The sequence below is a fragment of the Aedes albopictus genome, chromosome 3 (genome assembly GCF_035046485.1).
Source record: "Aedes albopictus strain Foshan chromosome 3, AalbF5, whole genome shotgun sequence".
Classification (NCBI taxonomy): Eukaryota; Metazoa; Arthropoda; class Insecta; order Diptera; family Culicidae; genus Aedes; species Aedes albopictus.
This window is the reverse complement of record NC_085138.1, coordinates 295,093,733-295,112,351: the sequence shown is the minus strand read 5'-3', so window position 1 is coordinate 295,112,351 and position 18,619 is coordinate 295,093,733. Positions and strand designations below refer to the sequence as shown.

The 18,619-nt window shown below is 36.5% G+C and overlaps 1 long non-coding RNA gene across 2 annotated transcripts in view; it reads right to left on the bottom strand.

The window, feature by feature from the left end:
* The window catches only part of LOC134284024 (uncharacterized), a 1,044,900-nt gene that overhangs the window by 663,469 nt on the left and 362,812 nt on the right, over positions 1 to 18,619 (bottom strand). For both annotated transcript variants that reach the window (XR_009995578.1, XR_009995577.1), the window contains exon 2: positions 2,085 to 2,143. This is a non-coding gene — a long non-coding RNA (uncharacterized LOC134284024). The remainder of the gene's footprint in view (positions 1 to 2,084; positions 2,144 to 18,619) is intronic.

Sequence of the window (18,619 nt, the reverse complement as noted above, 5' to 3'; positions counted from 1 at the left end):
ATATTCAATTTCATCGTTAACGTTGTTGCGTTAAGTTATAAAAGCTAGTAAGTACATATTTATCGCTGAACAAGGATCAGGGAAACGGTCAGTCACGTTTATTCAAAATCATACCTTAGCGCAGTGCACGTGATAGGAATACGTAGGTACCTAATAATACTCACAGATTGTCCAGTAAGTCAACAAAAACCTGAATTCAAGTTCCTCAGACATACACCAATTGCGATAGTACTAGCACATACATTTCTGGTGGTTAATTCAGAGACGAGTGTAGCAACGATTGCGTTGTTGATAAACACACAAGCTCGAGGCATTACACGCGAGTTTACCATTTCATATTTGCTGAAAATAGCAAACACCGGCTTCACAACACAGTGTAGAGAAACACGAACTCCATTTCGCTAATGCTCTGGTTTTCCAGCATAAAACCATGAATTACGGGTCACCTGTTTAGTGGACTCCTACACGCAGGAATGGGAACGTATCTGCAAGCAAGCGAGGACTTCACAGCAGAGACAATTTTCGGAGGCGGCAAGGATCTGCAGGAAGTCGACAGAAATTCCACCTTGCCACAAGTCAAGACGCGCAGGATTGAAATCTGCAATTTTGGCTCTGGGTGTTCAAGACTAGGAAAGTCTATCAAATGTACTGACGAATATTTTATATGAGACTTCCTCAGAAAACCTTATCAAGCATACTCAAGATTTGGCACTATGATTTTGTAGTAAAATGATCAAATTTTTGACGAATTACGGTACATGTCTAGTCTAGTCTAGTCTAGTCTAGTCTACACATACACAGCCATCACTTGGAAGAATCCTGGAAAATGATAGAATCGACTACTTCTATCATTTTTCTTGTCATTATCAATGCTTGCAGTGAATCAGAGATTCATTACAAGTATTGAAGCGGCCAGGCCTACTGTGCAGCGTCATTGAATATTGAGTTAATAGAACGGGGACATCTCGTACCAACCGCTCTGTATAGTATGATATATGAAATATAAGCAAAAACGTTGGGAGTGACGTTGCTAAGAAAGTTAGTGTCACTCCTTCTAGGCTCCTCTTCCTGGGATGGGGCATAGGATTTTCCCCTTATGCCCTGGCTCGAAAGCCTAGGTTTAAGCGCCATTGCTCGCTCTCTGAAACGAAATAAAAATATGTTGATCCCTTCCCCGGTTGTACCGAAAAACATATTGTAAGTGATTGAATTACGAAACGTTTACAGGCACCATACTATCAACATCAAGACATCTCAAAGAAATTAGAAAGATCTCACCAAATAATCAAACGTCCGACGTCTTTTTTTCATACAGCAACGGGCACACCATCGCCACTTTTCTGCTTTTTTTTGGTGGTAGCGTTGTGATGAAGATTTCCATAACTAGGAACACCATTTCACCCACGAATTTTAGTCTCACAAAACCTTTCCGAATAGTTCACTGCTTCACAAGTTTTTTTTTTTTTGCAAATCATCACGGAAAATCCACTATACACAGCCGGTTAGTTGAACTTTCATCGACCAAATCGTGGATCACTTCGAAGCCAAAAAATACGTCATGCTTTCTTTTCCATGCTTCTTCCGATGAAAAACAGTACATAGAATCATAAAAACTTCACTGGATGGCGTAACTAGCCGTACCACGATTCCACCGGCCAAATAAAAAAAACACCGCGGAACTGAGAAAAACTGTGACCTTTTTGACGAATTACGGTACATGTATTTATTAATTCGGCTATTGAAAATACCCACCAAAGATCAGTCAAGCTTTTCACACTTCAAATTACAATTATGACTATATGAGCGACAGTAAATTTTGTGACAATTTCATGGAAATAAAACCACTGTGCAGCTGCTGAAGCTGAAAACTCTACTCTGCAGCTCGCGAGAGCGGTAGTCGTCTTCTTTCTCGTTGATGGTTACCCGCCGCCATCTACACTATCCAAACTTGCTCTAACTGATGTGTTTGCGACTAAAATAAACTTTTCCATCATACCCTGGGCGATGCACTTGCTGTTCCAGTCCCATCGCCATGTTGTCGTCGTCGTTTCCCTGTGTGGATACCTATATGCAGCACAACTCACCTCTTATATCCTGCCACTACTGTTGCCTCCGGTGGTGGTGGTGCTGCACTCACGACAAACTGAAAAAAGAAAAAAAAATGGAGAAACACAAAATCAGCAGGTGAAAAATCACGTTAGCGGAACTCGTGTCATACAAATATTTCATCCCCAGTCAGTTTTAAAAAATTAAAACAAGGAAACAAGTCATGCTCGCTCGTTACTGGCGATGTTGATGATGGCGGTGGTGGTGTCAGTAGTGGTTGTTGGTTCCCGGCCAGGACACTTGGTTGGGTTTTTTTTTCGGGTGGCCTATTTTATGTGGTCGTATAATACGCTTTAAAACTAATTGAGGGTGAGATATGAGAAAGCCGCAACTCAAGTTTTCAAGAGCACTAATCTATAGATCCAATGACGGTTCGCGCTGAAAGTTTGATCGATTCGTCACTACCAGCGGCTAACCAATCGATCAATTTTTCAGCCCAAGTCGTTACGTAGTTCTTCAGAAATTTGTGGTGTGACTTTGTCGAATCTTCACCTTAAGGCGAAACTGGATCCATTTCCTCACTTTTTGGTTTTTGATTTTTTTTATTAAATAACGAAGCAATATTTTTAAAATCGGTTTCCGTGCACATGTAGAGTATGGATCAGGGTATCTTCTGTTTTTTTTACGCGAGAGAAAATGTTTTTCGTTTTTGCAGAAACCATTTTTGAACAAAATTTCACTAAAAAATGGTTTCTGCAAAAACGAAAAACATTTTCTACAGCGTAAAAAATTCAGAAGATACCCTGATCCATACTCTACATGTGCACGAAAACCGATTTTAAAAATATTGCTTCGTTATTTAATAAAAAAATCAAAAATCAAAAAAATGAGGAAATTCTTCCAGTTTTGCCTTAAGGCGAAACTGGATCCATTTCCTCACTTTTTGATTTTTGATTTTTTATAAAATAACGGAGCAATATTTTCAAAATCGGTTTTCGTGCACATGTAGTGTATGGATCAAGGTATCTCCTGATTTTTTTCCTGGTGGAAAATGTTTTTCGTTTTTGAAGAAACCATTTTTTAACAAAATAACACAAAAACAATGGTTTCAGCAAAAATTGAAAACATTTTCCACCACAAAAAAATTCAGGAGATACCTTGACCCATACTCTACATGTGCACGAAAACCGATTTTGAAAATATTCCCAACTAACAATCACTCATTTTACAAGCACCTTTACGACGAATTGATTCAGCATGATGCTAAATAACATTTGGATAATTTTCAGGCACAACCTTTGTTCGGATTTTGTTCACACAAATTTGGAGAAACTATAAAGCATAGTGTTGTGTACCAACTGAACTGTTTGTTGTTAAATCGTTTTACAACTATATAGTAAAGCAAAAATGATTAAAAATAAATAAAATGCAAAATTTTTCAATTTTCATGAGAGTTTATAACTGGGACTTAATGCTGTGAACAAATATTGTGAAATAATAACTACACATAAATTTACCTAAATCCAGATTTGAACTCGAGACCCGTCGATTGCCAGCCGCATGCCTTCCTATCTGCGCCATCCTAGAGATGATGAACTGCAGCGCTCAAGTCAAAACATAAACTTCCCGTGGTTTAGTATTGATCAGACTCCGACTCCTATTCAGCAGTGGTGAATTAGCATAGACATTATGGTTAACGACTGAACAACAGATTAGTTCAGCTTTTGTTAAGTAAAAACACGTGTTTTTTTATCATGTGCTTTGAGTCGAAGTATGATGAAACGAAAGCGCTTATTTGACTTGTAAAAAACACATTATACAGATACATGTGCTACTTTTTACATGAACTTAACAAGAAGCATTAAAAAGTCTTGTTACACTATGTTGTAAAGAAATTACTGCGAGTCGAATAAAAATCATATTAAACGCTTTAAAAGTGTTTTAAAAAATCATTGTTAATACCAATACGAAAAGTTGAACATTGGCTATCTTTTCAATTGAAATAGCACAGTTATGTGTGCAGCATAATTTTAGTTCAGCTATAATTACTATTATAAAGCAACAATTCAGCATGCATGCTTGTTTGCGGCTGGCGATTGCTAGTTGGGTTGCTTCGTTATTTTATAAAAAATCAAAAACCAAAAAAAAATGGGGAAATCTTTCCAGTTTCACCTTAAGTATAAAATTTAATTTAATACTAATCATTCATTTGCTGGCCACGAATACCTTATAAAATCAAAAAAAAAAAAATATTTGGAACATTGAATAACTAAAAATGCTTCATATAATCACTGTTCTCCCGACTAGAAAACTATATCAAGTTTGTGTAATGATGTCTTTTTTAGTGTAATTGTGTTATGGAAATATCCTATAACTTATTATATTATAGGTCACAGATCAAAACTATGTCAGTCTTGTCGTCGCATAAACCTTTTTCCGTTTCGGGCGTGCTAACTTTGCATTACCATCGCACGTGTCATTCGGGGGAAAGAAAAAGAATCGTCTTCTGTCGTGCTAACAGGCCATAATGAATCACAGTCAAGTATTTTGTTTTCCTTTTCCTGGAAGGAGGAAACGTCCAGCAGCAGCAGCTCTGTCTGTGTAGCCTAAGCTGGTGGCTGTACAAAGATAGTAAATCAGACAAAATATCAGCCGGGCCCATAGTTTTACAAACAAGCTAACAAACTGGAAGAAGAAAAAGAAGGTTGTTCCTAGAGGTGGATGACAGGAATGCGCACAATTCCAAACATCGTAAATAGCCACGGTTATGGGAGGGTGAAAACTACGAGGGGCAGCACGAAAAACCTGAAATTAGACCACCGGAAAGATCGGAAGGTGGGCCTGGGCGTACAATCTCTATAGTTTATGGGAAAGTTTTAAGTAAGTATGCAATTAAAGCTATGCGGAACCTTGTCTTGTGCGTTGAAGAAACAAATGGGGAACTTTGTATTTATTTCTGCGATTCAAATCGCGTTTTGTTCAAGGATTTTTTCGAGTTCAAAGTTTTCTCAACAAGTCAACTTTGTTGTTCAATCGCCATCCTGCGATAACTATGGATATAGATTAGATTAATTTTCAAGTGCAACCTTTGTTCGGGTTTTGTTCACACAAATTTGAGGAAGTTTTAAAGCATAAAGCGTTATTGTGCACCAACTGAACTGTTTGTTTTTAAAAGCGTTTTACAAATATAAGTATAGTAATGCTGTTATTCTGCATGAGCAAAAATGATTAAAATTTAATAAAATGCAATGATTTTAATTTTCACGAGAGTTTATGATTAGCACCTATGCTATGAACAACTATAATAAAAAATAACTACACATGATTTTACGCCTAAACCAAGATTCGTACTCGGGACCCGTCGATTGCCAGCCGCATACTTTCCTATCTGCGCCATCCTATAGATAACGAATGAAGCACTCAAATCAAAACATAAGCTTCCCGTGGTTTGATAATGATCACACTTCGACTCCTATTCAGCAGTGGTGAATTAGCACAGAACATTATGGTTAACAACTGAGCAACACATTAGTTCAGCTGATGTTCAATAAATAACACGTATTTTTTATCCTGTACTCTGAGTCGAATTATGATTTTTTTTTGTTACGCTTTATTTACTTAAACACAAACGTTACAAAACTTACCAAATAAAACTCACATAGTTGCCAAATTCCTTATCAAAGAATTCCTTATTTTTATACAATTCTAACCTAATCACTGACCTGTAGTCATTAACATTACTGTTTGCGTAATTTTTCAAATTGTAGTTGATAACTTGTGCTAGTATCCAAAGTGCCAATTTTTCATTATTTTTTCCAAGTATTTTATCCAAAATCTCAACAGGATCTACAACATCTATTCTCATTTTGTTTGTTATTATGATTTTAGCAAAATCCCACACTTCATACGATTTTTTACATTTTTACGATGGTCCACATCATCTACTTGATCACGTATATTACAAAGATTATTGTCTGTACCTCGAATTTTATGCTTGAACAACTTGCTTCGAGTGGGTATTATACTATTCACATAGTAATACAAGGATACTTTAAGGTTTGAATCGAGAAACTTTTTGTTTAGATTAGGCCACACATTTTGCCATATTTTGTCTAGATTTTTTAGTTCAATAGCTGGTTGGATGTGCATATTTTCAATAAAGTAAGTGTACATTTGCTTGGTGGAATTCAAATTGGTAAGCCTCACAAGATTTTCTGCATCTTTAATATAAATGCCACAGGTTCTTCCTAGTTTAAGATTTTTTCTATTCTTATATAGAAAATCTTGTGAGGGCAATGAACCATTTTTAGTTGATGTATACAAAATATTACGAACAAAAAGTGCTCTTATTTTATAACCTACATGAATCAATCCTAACCCTCCTTTCTCTGCATCCAATGATGAAATGAAGGCGCTTATTCGTCTTGTGAAAAACACATTATACAAACACATGTACTAATTTGTAAAGAAACTTAACAAGAAGCAGAAAAAAGTTAAACTATTTTGTAAAGGAATCACTGGAGTCGAATAAAAATTTTATCAAACCCTTGCAGAATGTTTCAAATTATCATTGTTGATACCGATACAAAAGTTTGAACATTGGCTACGTTTTCAATTGAAAAAGCATTTGTACAGTAATGTGTACAGCATGATTTTAGTTCAGCTATCATTACTATTATAAAGCAACTGTTCAGCATGCATGCTTGTTTGTGGTTTGAGATTTTTAGTTGGGAAAGACATGTGCATCGTAAGCTAGGTTTCAGTGTACCCGACAAAATGAAAGACCCGGTTGCCCGGACGTTCTGGAATGTGGCCAAAGCTACCAAAAATGTAGAAATGGTTTCCAATGAGCTAGTATGGGAAAATTATAAAGATTGATGTGTTACAAGCTAGGTTCTGAATCACTCAAAATAATGGCCACTCCCTTGGCAGTTCTAGTCTGTAGTCACCTAGAAAACCATGTATGAGGAATATCCCGGGAAGTGGCCAATGTCCCCAAAAATCGTCAAAAAGCACTTGAAGTTGTGTAAGGAAATCTTGTGACACACCAGAAAGTTACCCAACTAACAATCACAAGTCACAAACAAGCATGCATGCTGAATTGTTGTTTTATAATAGTAATGATAGCTTAACTAAAATTATGCTGTACAAATGCTTTTTCAATTGAAAAAGTAACCAATGTTCATCCTTTCGTATTGGTATTAACAATGATATTTTAAAACGCCTTTTAAGAGTTTCAGTAAAATTTTATTCGACTTGCAGTAATTCCTTCATAACATAGTTTAACAAAAGATTTTTCTGCTTCTTATTAAACATATGTACAAATTAGCACATGTATCTGAATAATGTGTTTTTCACAAGTAGAAAAAGCGCTTTCGTTTCTTCGTTTCGTTATACTTCGACTCAGAGTACAAAATAAAAAACACGTGTTTTTTACTGAACATCAGCTGGACTAATGTGATATTCAGTTGTTAACCATAATGTACTGTGGTAATTCACCACTGCTGAATATGAGTCAAAGTTTGATCATTGTTAAACCATGTTTATGTTTTGATTTTAGTGCTTCCATTCACCATCTCTAGGATGGCGCATATAGGAAGGCATGTGACTAGTAATCGATGGGCCCCGAGTTCGAATCTTGATTAAGGTATATTTATGTGTAGTTATTATTTCATAATAGTTGTTCATAGCATAAGTACCAATCATAAACTCTCGTGGAAATTGCAAATTTTTACATTTAATTTATTTTTAATCATTTTTGCTGAAGCTGAATAACAGCTTTAGAATATATTTGTGAAATGCTTCTAACATCAAACAGTTTAGTTGGTACACAACATTATGCTTTATACTTTCTCCAAATTTGTGTGAACAAAACCCGAACAAAGGTTATGCCAGAAAAATATCCAAATGTTATTTAGCATCATGCTGAATTAATTCGTCATATAGGTGCTTGTTAAATGAGTGATTGTTAGTTGGGTAGGTCTCATTGTGATTCGTATAGAAGCCACTACCTTGTGAGAAATAGGTTCCCTGAAATTCTTAGGAAGCGACCAACATCACCGAAAGACTTTAAGATGGCCTCCTTTGAACTTGGTTTTCAAAATCTTAAAAAAAAGCTTCGATCGTTATCATGTCGAAATAAGGCTGATACAAATATAATTTCCTTTTTATGCTATAAACCACTAGTGGTTCCCTTTGAAGGCGGATTTTTTCCAAGCGTTTTCGAACTTTTTCTACGTTTTTCTATTGTTTTGGTGCTCAATAGCATAAAAGTTTAGAATATCATGCTAAATATTTCTTCTGGCTATCCTAGGTCATCCAAACTATTCTTGAGTTTAGATCCTAAAGTCTACGGGTGTAACGTTAACTTCTTTCTGTATACAAAGCTACGATTAGTAATCTATCATGTCCAGTAAGTCTTCTGAAAGGTTACCCGAGCAAAGGCGGATAACTAAGTGATATCACTTTGATAATAAACTATGTTATCGGTATTATCATCTTGTTATTTTTGTTATCATTTTTTCCAATGCATGATAATAAGATGATAACAAATTTAGTTATCAATAATTTTGGTCTATCACGATAAGACAAAAATACTAAATAATAACAAAATATGTTATCAGTTTCAAACGCACATTTCAAAGCTTTCCCAGAACTGAGGGACCTGGCGGTCCTCGAATCTAAAAATAGATTTCGCTTTCCATCTTCAATGCGACTGCAGTACGAAAGCGTAGCCTTCAACCACTCTCTCTCTCACAGAGTCCCGTTGGTATAGGGGCTATCGGTTGCGACCGATAATCACTCGATCAGGGTTCGAGACCCACTGGGCGCAATAGTTGAAAACATGGGCTATAGTTATAAGAAACTTTTTTCAACTGCTAACCATGTCGGTAAAGCAGATTTTTACTATTTTCGTCGATAAAATAGCTCAGAATGATAACTAAATGATAACAAAACCTGTTATCAATCAGCTGTATTTTTTCATGTTGATAACTAAATATAATATTGAATAAAATATTATATAACACAATTAGTTATCAACTTGAACTCAATGATAACTTAACTTCTTATCATTTTGGTATTCATGGAGTAAATTTAAGTTATCATTTTTGTTATGTTGGCTCTTAATTCAACCTAAATGATAACAAACTCAATTATCAAACGAATGATAACCAGGTAACATAACTTGTTATCATTTTGTTATCCGCCTTTGCTCGGGTAATAGACCATATCAGATCAGTCGGGATATCCTAGCTCATCCGAACTGTTCTTGAGTTTAGATCCTTAAGTCTACGGGTGTAACGGTAACTTTTTTCATTATACTAAGCTACGATTTGTAATCTATCAAATCCAGTAAGTCTTCTGAAAATTCAAAAGACAGTATCAGATCAATCGGGATATCCTAGGTCATCCAAACTGTTCTTGAGTTTTGATCTTAAAGTCTACGGGTGTAACGGTAACTTCTTTCAGTAAGCTACGATTTGTAATAAATCATATCCAGTAAGTCTTCTGCAAGTTCAATATACAATCAGATCGGTTGGGATATCCTAGGTCATCCAAACTGTTCTTGAGTTTAGATCGTAATGTCTACGGATGTAACAGTAACTTCTTTCATCATACAAAGCTACGATTTGTAATCTATCATGTCCAGTAAGTCTTCTGCAAATTTAATAGACAGTATCAGATCTGTTGGGATATCATAGGTCATCAAAACCGTTCTTGAGATTACACTCTAAAATCTAAGGTAGCTTCCTTCATTATACAAAGCTACGATTTGTAATATATCATGTCCAATAAATTTTCTGAATGGACACCATAAGATCAGCGGGGGACATCCAAACATCTAGCTGATTGATTGATTTGTCTTTATTTAAGAGACTTTCAGTCCTTGACTGGTTCGTTTCTGTAAACATCTAGCCTCTACAGCATTCGAAGTTTCTGTTTTGGATATATAGAATTATGCTGAATAATATGTTATACTTACTGGAGCTCACAGAATACAACCAGAGACTACGACATAGCTAAATTGTCGAAAAACATTGTGTAATATTACTATTTGAAACGAAATCGCCTCATGTCACAATGGTTGTTTTTATCAATTTAGTTTCATAGCAGTAAGAAAACCCGTAATATTTCAAAAATATATTGTTCCTCCAACTACTTTGGTAAGTACAGTGGATTATGTAACCTTTCCTGGTCTCCGGACTCCGGAGTAGTGTTGTTGATCTGGAATATCTCAAAACTATCTTGAAATAACTCATGATATATATGCCAGGGGGGTTACAGATTACAGTTTAAAGTTTATTGTGAGAATAACTACTGTTACTATCAAGAGCTGAACTTCAGATAGTTTGAACGACTCTCAATGTCCCAAAGTCATAAGTATGTATAGTAGACTTCGGGTTGGTCCAGTCACCACGATTGATTATGAAACGTTATGTCAGATATAACTGATGTTACGAGTGTAGACCTGAAGTTCTGAACTCCAAGGTAGTTTGGCTGACCTGGAATAATAACATTGTAGATGTCAAGAGCTTCACGGATCCCACTAGGTTATGCAATGCTATTATTTGTGGCGAAAATACACTGTGGTGCATAATTGATCGGACAAACACCGATTTTCATACAAAGTGGCCAAGTTTGAGATGCTGTAATCATGGTTTGCTTTGGTGGATTGAGCTCAATTTTTGACACTGAACTGCGAATATGCTGAATTTTGTGTACACTCATTGCACAATTATGGGTCACACACAATTATTAGTCACTTTCCACTTTAATAGATAAATACTAATTAATTGCAAGTTTCTGTTAGCCATTATCATTTTTCGTTCATAAGTTGATTTGTTTTGTGTCACTATGCGTGTTGCACACAAGCTTATATGTCAAAACTTTCATATATTCAATAATTTTTGTTCGGCGCAGAACCATCTGTCAAAGTAACGCTTCGATTGTGAATACAGGAAAGTGCATGCGCTGCTTTCGTAAGCTCTGTTTAAGCGAGCTTTTGTGATTTTCAAATGTGAAATGGAATCGTCACCAGAACAAAAGTATAATTTACGTTCTAAATGTGGAAATTCATGTGACTGCAGCTAATTAAAGGGTATTTCAGCCAAAATTTAAGTGATTCATTATTGTACCAAGGAACACCGAAAATCATACAATTATGGGTCAATTTTTTGTGCAGCATAATATTGAGAGTTCTGCGTACATGGGCATTGCATACTTTTAGGCGTTTATCGGTGGTTGTGTTGGAGACTTTGTCCCAATTTTGAAAAATTTATTCCAATTCGTTAAAACACGCTTCGTTAAGAGGTTTGAGACCAGTTTTAGATTCTACTATAGTTGATCTATCGAGAATAAGTGATCATTCATTGAAAAACCCGATTTAATCCACCTATGGTGAACAGAATCCTTCTTACACTTATTAAAAATATTGTTGTATTATGCGTATTAAGCAAATTTATTTTGTGCGATTGGCCAAAAGTTCTAGAAAATATTGTGGATTTGACATCTAGTGAAATGGTTCCCAAAATAGCATAGACCATGGACTTACCAGTAATGCCAGATACCTCCAAGAATCTTATATGGAATGTTAAAAAAATAGCTTTCATATTCTGGAATATTGTATCTTTTGTTAACTGCCAAATAATCTTGAATCGATTAACAAATGGATAAAAAAAATCAGCAAGATGCACTTTGTCTAATATCTCTTAATCAGTCGAATAAATTAACTCCGAAGTACTTGGTATTCATGGTTATGGTGTTGAAAGGACAAAAATGATACATCTACTAAGTTAATCAGTTTTGGCATTAACTAGTTATTTTGGCTGTACAGTTCTTGCATTTTTCCCACAATATATAAATTTAAAGCTTTCATTTAACATATTGTTAGTTTTCATAAAATTCCTGTGTATTTGTAATTTGTTAATTATAATTTTGTTGAAAACAATAACCTGCTAGAATACACTTTGTATGAGATCAGCATTATTTATTGAAAAATAATTTCCCATAGACTGGTCAAAAACAAATGCAAGATAACAAGTGAATATAATAAAAAAAATAATTTATTGAAATACTCTACGTAAGATATCTCAGTAATCAAATGTCGAATCGAAATAAAATTTCAGGGCCTTATACAAGCATATTGTAGCTTTCATTTGGTGCTTAGAGAACCCAAATCGGTTGACAGACGGCTGAGATATTTATTATGGTACCCTTGGTCAAAAATCTCAAAAAGTTAACCTGTATTACTCCCAAGTACTCTTTGAAAGATATCTCGGTAACCAAATGTCCAATCCTAATGAAAATGTATAGGGTTCTACTAGAATGTTGTAGCTTTTATTTGGTGCCAGGATAACCGAAATCGGTTGACAGACGGCTAAGATATTTATTATGATACTTTTGGTCAAAAATCTCAAAAGGTTTAGTTGTATAAATTCGAAGTACTCTTCGAAAGATATCTCTGTAACCAAATGTCCAATCGAAATAAAATTTCTGGGCGATCTACTAGGATGCTGTAGCTTTCATTTGGTGCCAAGAGAGCCCAAATCGATTGACAAACGGTCGAAATATTTATTATGATACACTTGGTCAAAAATCTTAAAAAGTTTAGAAGTATGACTCATAAGTACTCTTCGAGAGATATCTTGGTAACCAAACGTCCAATCGAAAAAAAATCAATAGCGTTCTACTAGGATGTAGTAGCTTTCATTTGCTTCCAAGAGAACTCAAATCGGTTGACAGACGGCTGAGAAACGTGCGTGACTTTTTTTTGTAACGCACATACACACACACACACATACACACATACACACATACACACACACACACACACACACACATACAGACATTTGCTCAGTTCGTCGAGCTGAGTTCATTGGTATATGAGACTCGGCCCTCCGGGCCTCGGATCGAAAGTCGGTTTTTCGAGCGATATTTATACCCTTCTTATGGGTGTAAGAAGGGTAAAAATAGACAAAACATTATTGTTGAGCCGATTCCTCTCGAGTGACCCATAATAGGCAGCAAATTGACCCATAATTGTTACACATCCAATTTTGACCCATTATTGTGGTTTTCATTATTCACCAGCATTTTAGTAATTTTCACCACCTAAAGCGAATTTTACAAGCAGATTTTTATATAAAACAATAAAAAGGAGTTTCAATGAAGAGAATATAAAATAAAAACAATGAAAGTGTTATTTTTGTATGAAAAACGATTCATATTATGAAATGATTGTTCCTTAAGTGACCCATAATTGTGCAATGAGTGTATACAAAGTATAAAATGATTTCGTTGACAGGTGTGGGCGTGGCAAGGCGTTGAAAATATTGCAAAGTGATCGGACAGCGGTACTCCTTTAATTTACACTTTTGCAATTTTTTCAACGCCTTGCCACGCCCACACCTGTGAACGAAATCATTTTATACTTTGTATCCAGCTTTTTACGCTAACTTGAGGGGTGATTCGAATATGACATTTCTTGCCGACAACTGAATTTCAGTTCAATGGTATCACAGTAGACTGTTTGATAGGTTGTTGATGAATGTGTCAAAAATTTTCACTGAATCTGTTTCGCAATAACAGCGATCTCCGCGTATTTTGAAATAGTGTTTTATGTTTGTTCTTTAATTAATGCAGTATTTATTTCTTTTCAGGTCAACTTCCAGCGGGTTTAGCTCAATTAAATTGGAAGTCAGAGAGCTCAAATTAGCTGAATTCAACTAGGAAATTTCTGAAAACTGTCACGCACTTTGATTTAAAGGCTCACCATTTTCAGTGCTTATGACCTCGCAGTTTGATAGCTATCTTACAAATGACAGGTTTTTCTTTTGGATAGATTAATTGTGTACCGTTCCGTTCCGTTTCGTTAAAGCCAACGGCTTAAGCGCCACCTTTCGAAAAAGGACCGTTAACTCTGTCAAAATTCCCCGGCTAGAGACTGCCTCCTCAGGGCAGGCCAACAGTTATATTCGCGAACCGAAACTCCACCTGGACCCAATCGAAATGCCAACAGCCAAATTCTAATCAGAAAGGGAAACCAAATCGCTATTTGAAATATAAAAAAAATACAGTAAAAAGTGTCTCAGCTAGAAATTCAAACAACTCCGACAAAATTCTTCAAATTTTCGACCGAAATCTGGCAAAGTCAAGCACCAAACTCGAAGTAAAATTCAAATTTCAACAACTTTATTCGATTTAAAAAAAGAAAGCAACTGCTGTATTTAAAGAGTTGCACCAAGCCTAATTTCAGAATTTATTAAAAAATTTCGATTCTATTATATTAGCCAAGGCAAACCTAGCTTTGTGACGTCACGTCTAATTGGAGCAAATTAAAACAAATATGCCTAAATTTATTACACAGGCCCTAATAACGTCTTACCTGAACTCTAGGCGTTGCTCCAACGGCGGTAGTTCTCAGGCGACTTTCCAGCGTCGGAAGATTTTCCTCGACGAACGGTGGCTTTGCGCTACGTAGATGGTCCGATCCGATCAGTCGACTCGCGCGTGAGCATCGATCTTCGGGGTAAAGGCGTCCCCGGCTTCGGTGGAGTGAGAGCGTTTGGTAGTGTCGCTCTTTGCTTCACGGCTTGACGTAGCGAGTCGTCACGTGGTGCATCCAGGACAGGCACCACCGGATTTCGTCGGACTTTCTCCTGATGTTGTTGTCGGAGTCACTTAGGCGCAAGCACTTGGTTGGAAAATGCCACCCACAAATGACCGTTACTGGCCGAGACCCAGATTAGCCGCCCACGTTGTTGGGCTTCACTTGCCTGACTAATCTGTCCTTCCTATTTAGATTCACTTTTTATTTCAAATTCTAATCAAAATGATGAACTCGATAAATTCAATTCGAATTTAGTTTCTTTTTTAATCACAACTTGATTTCAAAGCTCAATAGTAGCTCAAAAACTTTCACTAGGAACCAGCACTTGTTCACACTAGTACGTACTCCACCAGAATAATTAAACGAACGCGATTCGAAGTAGGTTGAACTTAAATCCTGAGACGCAATTACTGCACAAAGTTGTACGGATTTGTTAAAATCTTATTTTTCATTGGTCAGTTTTGGAGAGCGAGAATTTACCAGGTAGTTTTCCATTTCCAATTAGTATGGCTGTTTAAATTCGCTGATGATAATAGACCAGTGGAAAATAACTACGACGCAATTAGCTTATTTTTTTGGTTGCGCCTGTGCTTATGCACCCCACGAATTTTTATGCGTTTTCTCTTGCTGAAATATTTCAAGACAGCTTAAGTCACAAACAGATGGCAGCACACATCAAAAGGGAATTAAAATTCTACATAATCGTAGCTATATTAGAATTTGGCTACACGGAAGGAAATGTGCTGTCATTTCAACACATACAAGAACATTAAAAGTTTTATTGACGGAACTGATGACTATATTACATTCGCTTATACTGATTTTAAAAATTTTGAAAATTTTAAAATTTTCAAAATTTTTACTCTAAACAAGACATAAAATTATCTAACTCAAAACCAACAAAAAATACTGTTTACTCATATACCAACAGACGAAAACATTTAAGACAACTATGTGGTCCTACTAGATCTCATTCTGTGTTTTATCAATCTCATATTCAACTCATACCGCTTATCATTCAACAACCCGAACATTCCATTAAAACCGAACCGAAATATGTACTTCAAAAATATTTGAATTACTTATTTTCTCTAAACCGTATTTACGTTACCGAATCATCAATATTATACTCCAAAAATATTTGGAAAACATTTGCTTAAACTAAACCGAATTTATGCTAACCGAATGTCAACCGAGGTTGACACATTACTCCAAACATATTTGGACATTTATTACCGACTAACCGAATATTACTTCAGAGATATCTGAACCGATGTAACCTATCTTACTAAAACTAACTAAACTTTACTCACTCAATCATTTTCATTAATCCGATTCTAACACGCCCAATTTTCCGTGCCTAACCACATAGCGTTACCAAACGATGCACGAATAAATACGAAAACTTTTTCACGAACGGGTACAAAGAGATAATCGTGAGAACTGTTTAACGGATCTGAGTGCCAATAAAGAGAAAAAAAAAAATCAAAACAAACATTCGATGCAAAAGGGAAGTGATTTATTATTAATTTAATGATACTTGATGAGGAAATAACGAATAGGTAAAAAACTATTGAGAAAAGCGAAAATAAAACCGGGCTATGAAAATTTACTTGAGAGATGAAACGGTTATGACGAGGAATTGCTATTGCAGGTATGTATTTGCAGTTCTCAACTGACTAACGCAACAAATCAAAACAATTTCTTTTCTTATAGGAACGACGGACTAAACGAATAATTATGAACATTGATTACTTTGGATCACTAGGAGGTCTGATTTCATGCAGGTATTTGACTCTCAACTAGCTACCATTTCACCAATGGGATTAGTGTTCCTCTATGAGTGTTTGATGAGTTTGTTTGTGGTCCGAGCTCAATTGAGACATCTACATAGCTGTGCTTCCATAACGCGAGTAAAACTCAGCGCTATTAGGTTGAAATCACCTAGGGGGCTGTCCATAAACCACGTGGTCATAAGGGGGGGGGGGGGGGGGGTTTCGGGCAATGATTATTTTGTGATGATGATGATGATGATGATGATGATAAAAGTGTACCCACCAACATCGCAAGGATTACCTATGGCTGCAGAATCATTCCGGAAGTAAATGATCTACCTGTTGGTTTGTTGTAGCAGGGTGAGTTAAAATCGCTGAATTCCTTCGGTAGTCAACAAAAAGTTGCTAGCTCATGACAAAAGACTGGCTACACCACGAACTTAAGTCCGGTCATCAGTTCATAAAACTCCCGTAGGCTACCCCTCCCCGTGTGCGTGTAGACCCAGAAATATGAACAATAAAATTTTAGAATCTTATAAAACAGAATGAAATTGCGAAAGAGCGTAAGTAAAGATTTATAGTGGAAAATATTGGAATACAATAAAAATAAATTACCTGATTACACCTAAGCGAGTATGGAGGATTATGAAGTTAACCTTTATGAACCAATTGTACTACATGTTGAAAAAAAGAACAATCTCACCCATACGATACTTCGAATCGTTCCAATAATTTTCTCCAAGAATAGCAGATGAAGCATGCCACAGGTACACCAACCTCAACCTAAACGCTTGGTCCTTCTTGTTTCAACCGCAGAAATGCCTCTGTGTCCTGCTCCCAAAATTCGATAGCGAAATGGAATCGCCACATCAACCAGGGTTCCAACCAGCTCCAGCGGGGGTTGCGCAGTCATTGCGTAGCCACGTTTTCGGCGATGCACGGAGGATTTTTATTTTGAACGTCCTCGAAAGTTCAATTTTGTTCAGAGCCGCAAAACAATACTTCCGGTTAGAGCTTTTACGACACCAACGTACATTTTGATGCACAAAACACTTTTTCTGAACAAAACTCACGACGAACACGGCAATGATTATTTTGTATGGACAAATAAAAATTTTTGTATGGACTAATGACCACGCGGGGGGGGTGATGAAAAGTCCCAAAAAAATGACCACGTGGTTTATGGACAGCCCCTAGATCGATTTCTTATTGGAATTTATGCTCCATTCATCTGAGTATGTGAAGCTGATTTTGAATGATGGACGAGGAAACCGAAGGACATCTCGACTCATCATGAGACCGTTGCACCACCGAAGTGTGTTTGATTGAGTTTAGGGGAATCGTGTATGTACTATCCGGGAAATATGTAGTACAGTCATAGCTTGTTTTTGTGTCCTCAGTGAGTTTGTCAACAACGTGAGGAAATCTATACGAACATCTCAAACGATGGACGTTGCCTTAGGCACCTCTAGAGTTTTTCTTCATGGCATGTTTGTTTCTGCGCACCAGGCGTTTGCGCCGTCATAGCTGTGTTCTATGCTGATCTAATCAGCTGATAACGATCAACGTACGAGGAAACCTACTCGACATCTCGGTACGTGACGATGAACCGTAACACCGCATAGAAGCGTATTTTCAAAGGAGGATTGGTGTATGTGCTAGCCGGTACTAGCACAGTCATAGCTGGTCTTTCCGGTTGAAGATCTGTTCTCTTTTTACGCCCGTTTCAGGAACGAGCCATGGAAGGTTCCAGGTATTCGACGACCTTCCAGATCTTCCAAAATGAACGTATTGGTTCCTAATTTTTCTCGGATTCGCGCTTGAGAGAATTTCGTACCAAACTTCCCAACAAAATCCTTAGTTTTATCCGAGAGATGTACATGTTTCCTGTAGATGACATCCCCTTCCTGAAATTGATGCCGCGTATTCGCTCTGAGGTTGTACGAATGGGAATACTTCTCGTAGGCCTTTTGAAGATTGTTTCGAACAATTTCAAACAATTTCCGCATATTTTCGTTCAACTGCGGGGGTTGATAATCTTCTCCACTTCCCAAATCCCGAATATGTTCATACTCACGACCATGGCTAATCATGTTTCTTCCGAAATTCACAAAGTATGGTGTATAACCAGTACTATCGTGTACGCTATTTCTGATGGCCATAGCGATGGTATGGATAGACTCGTCCC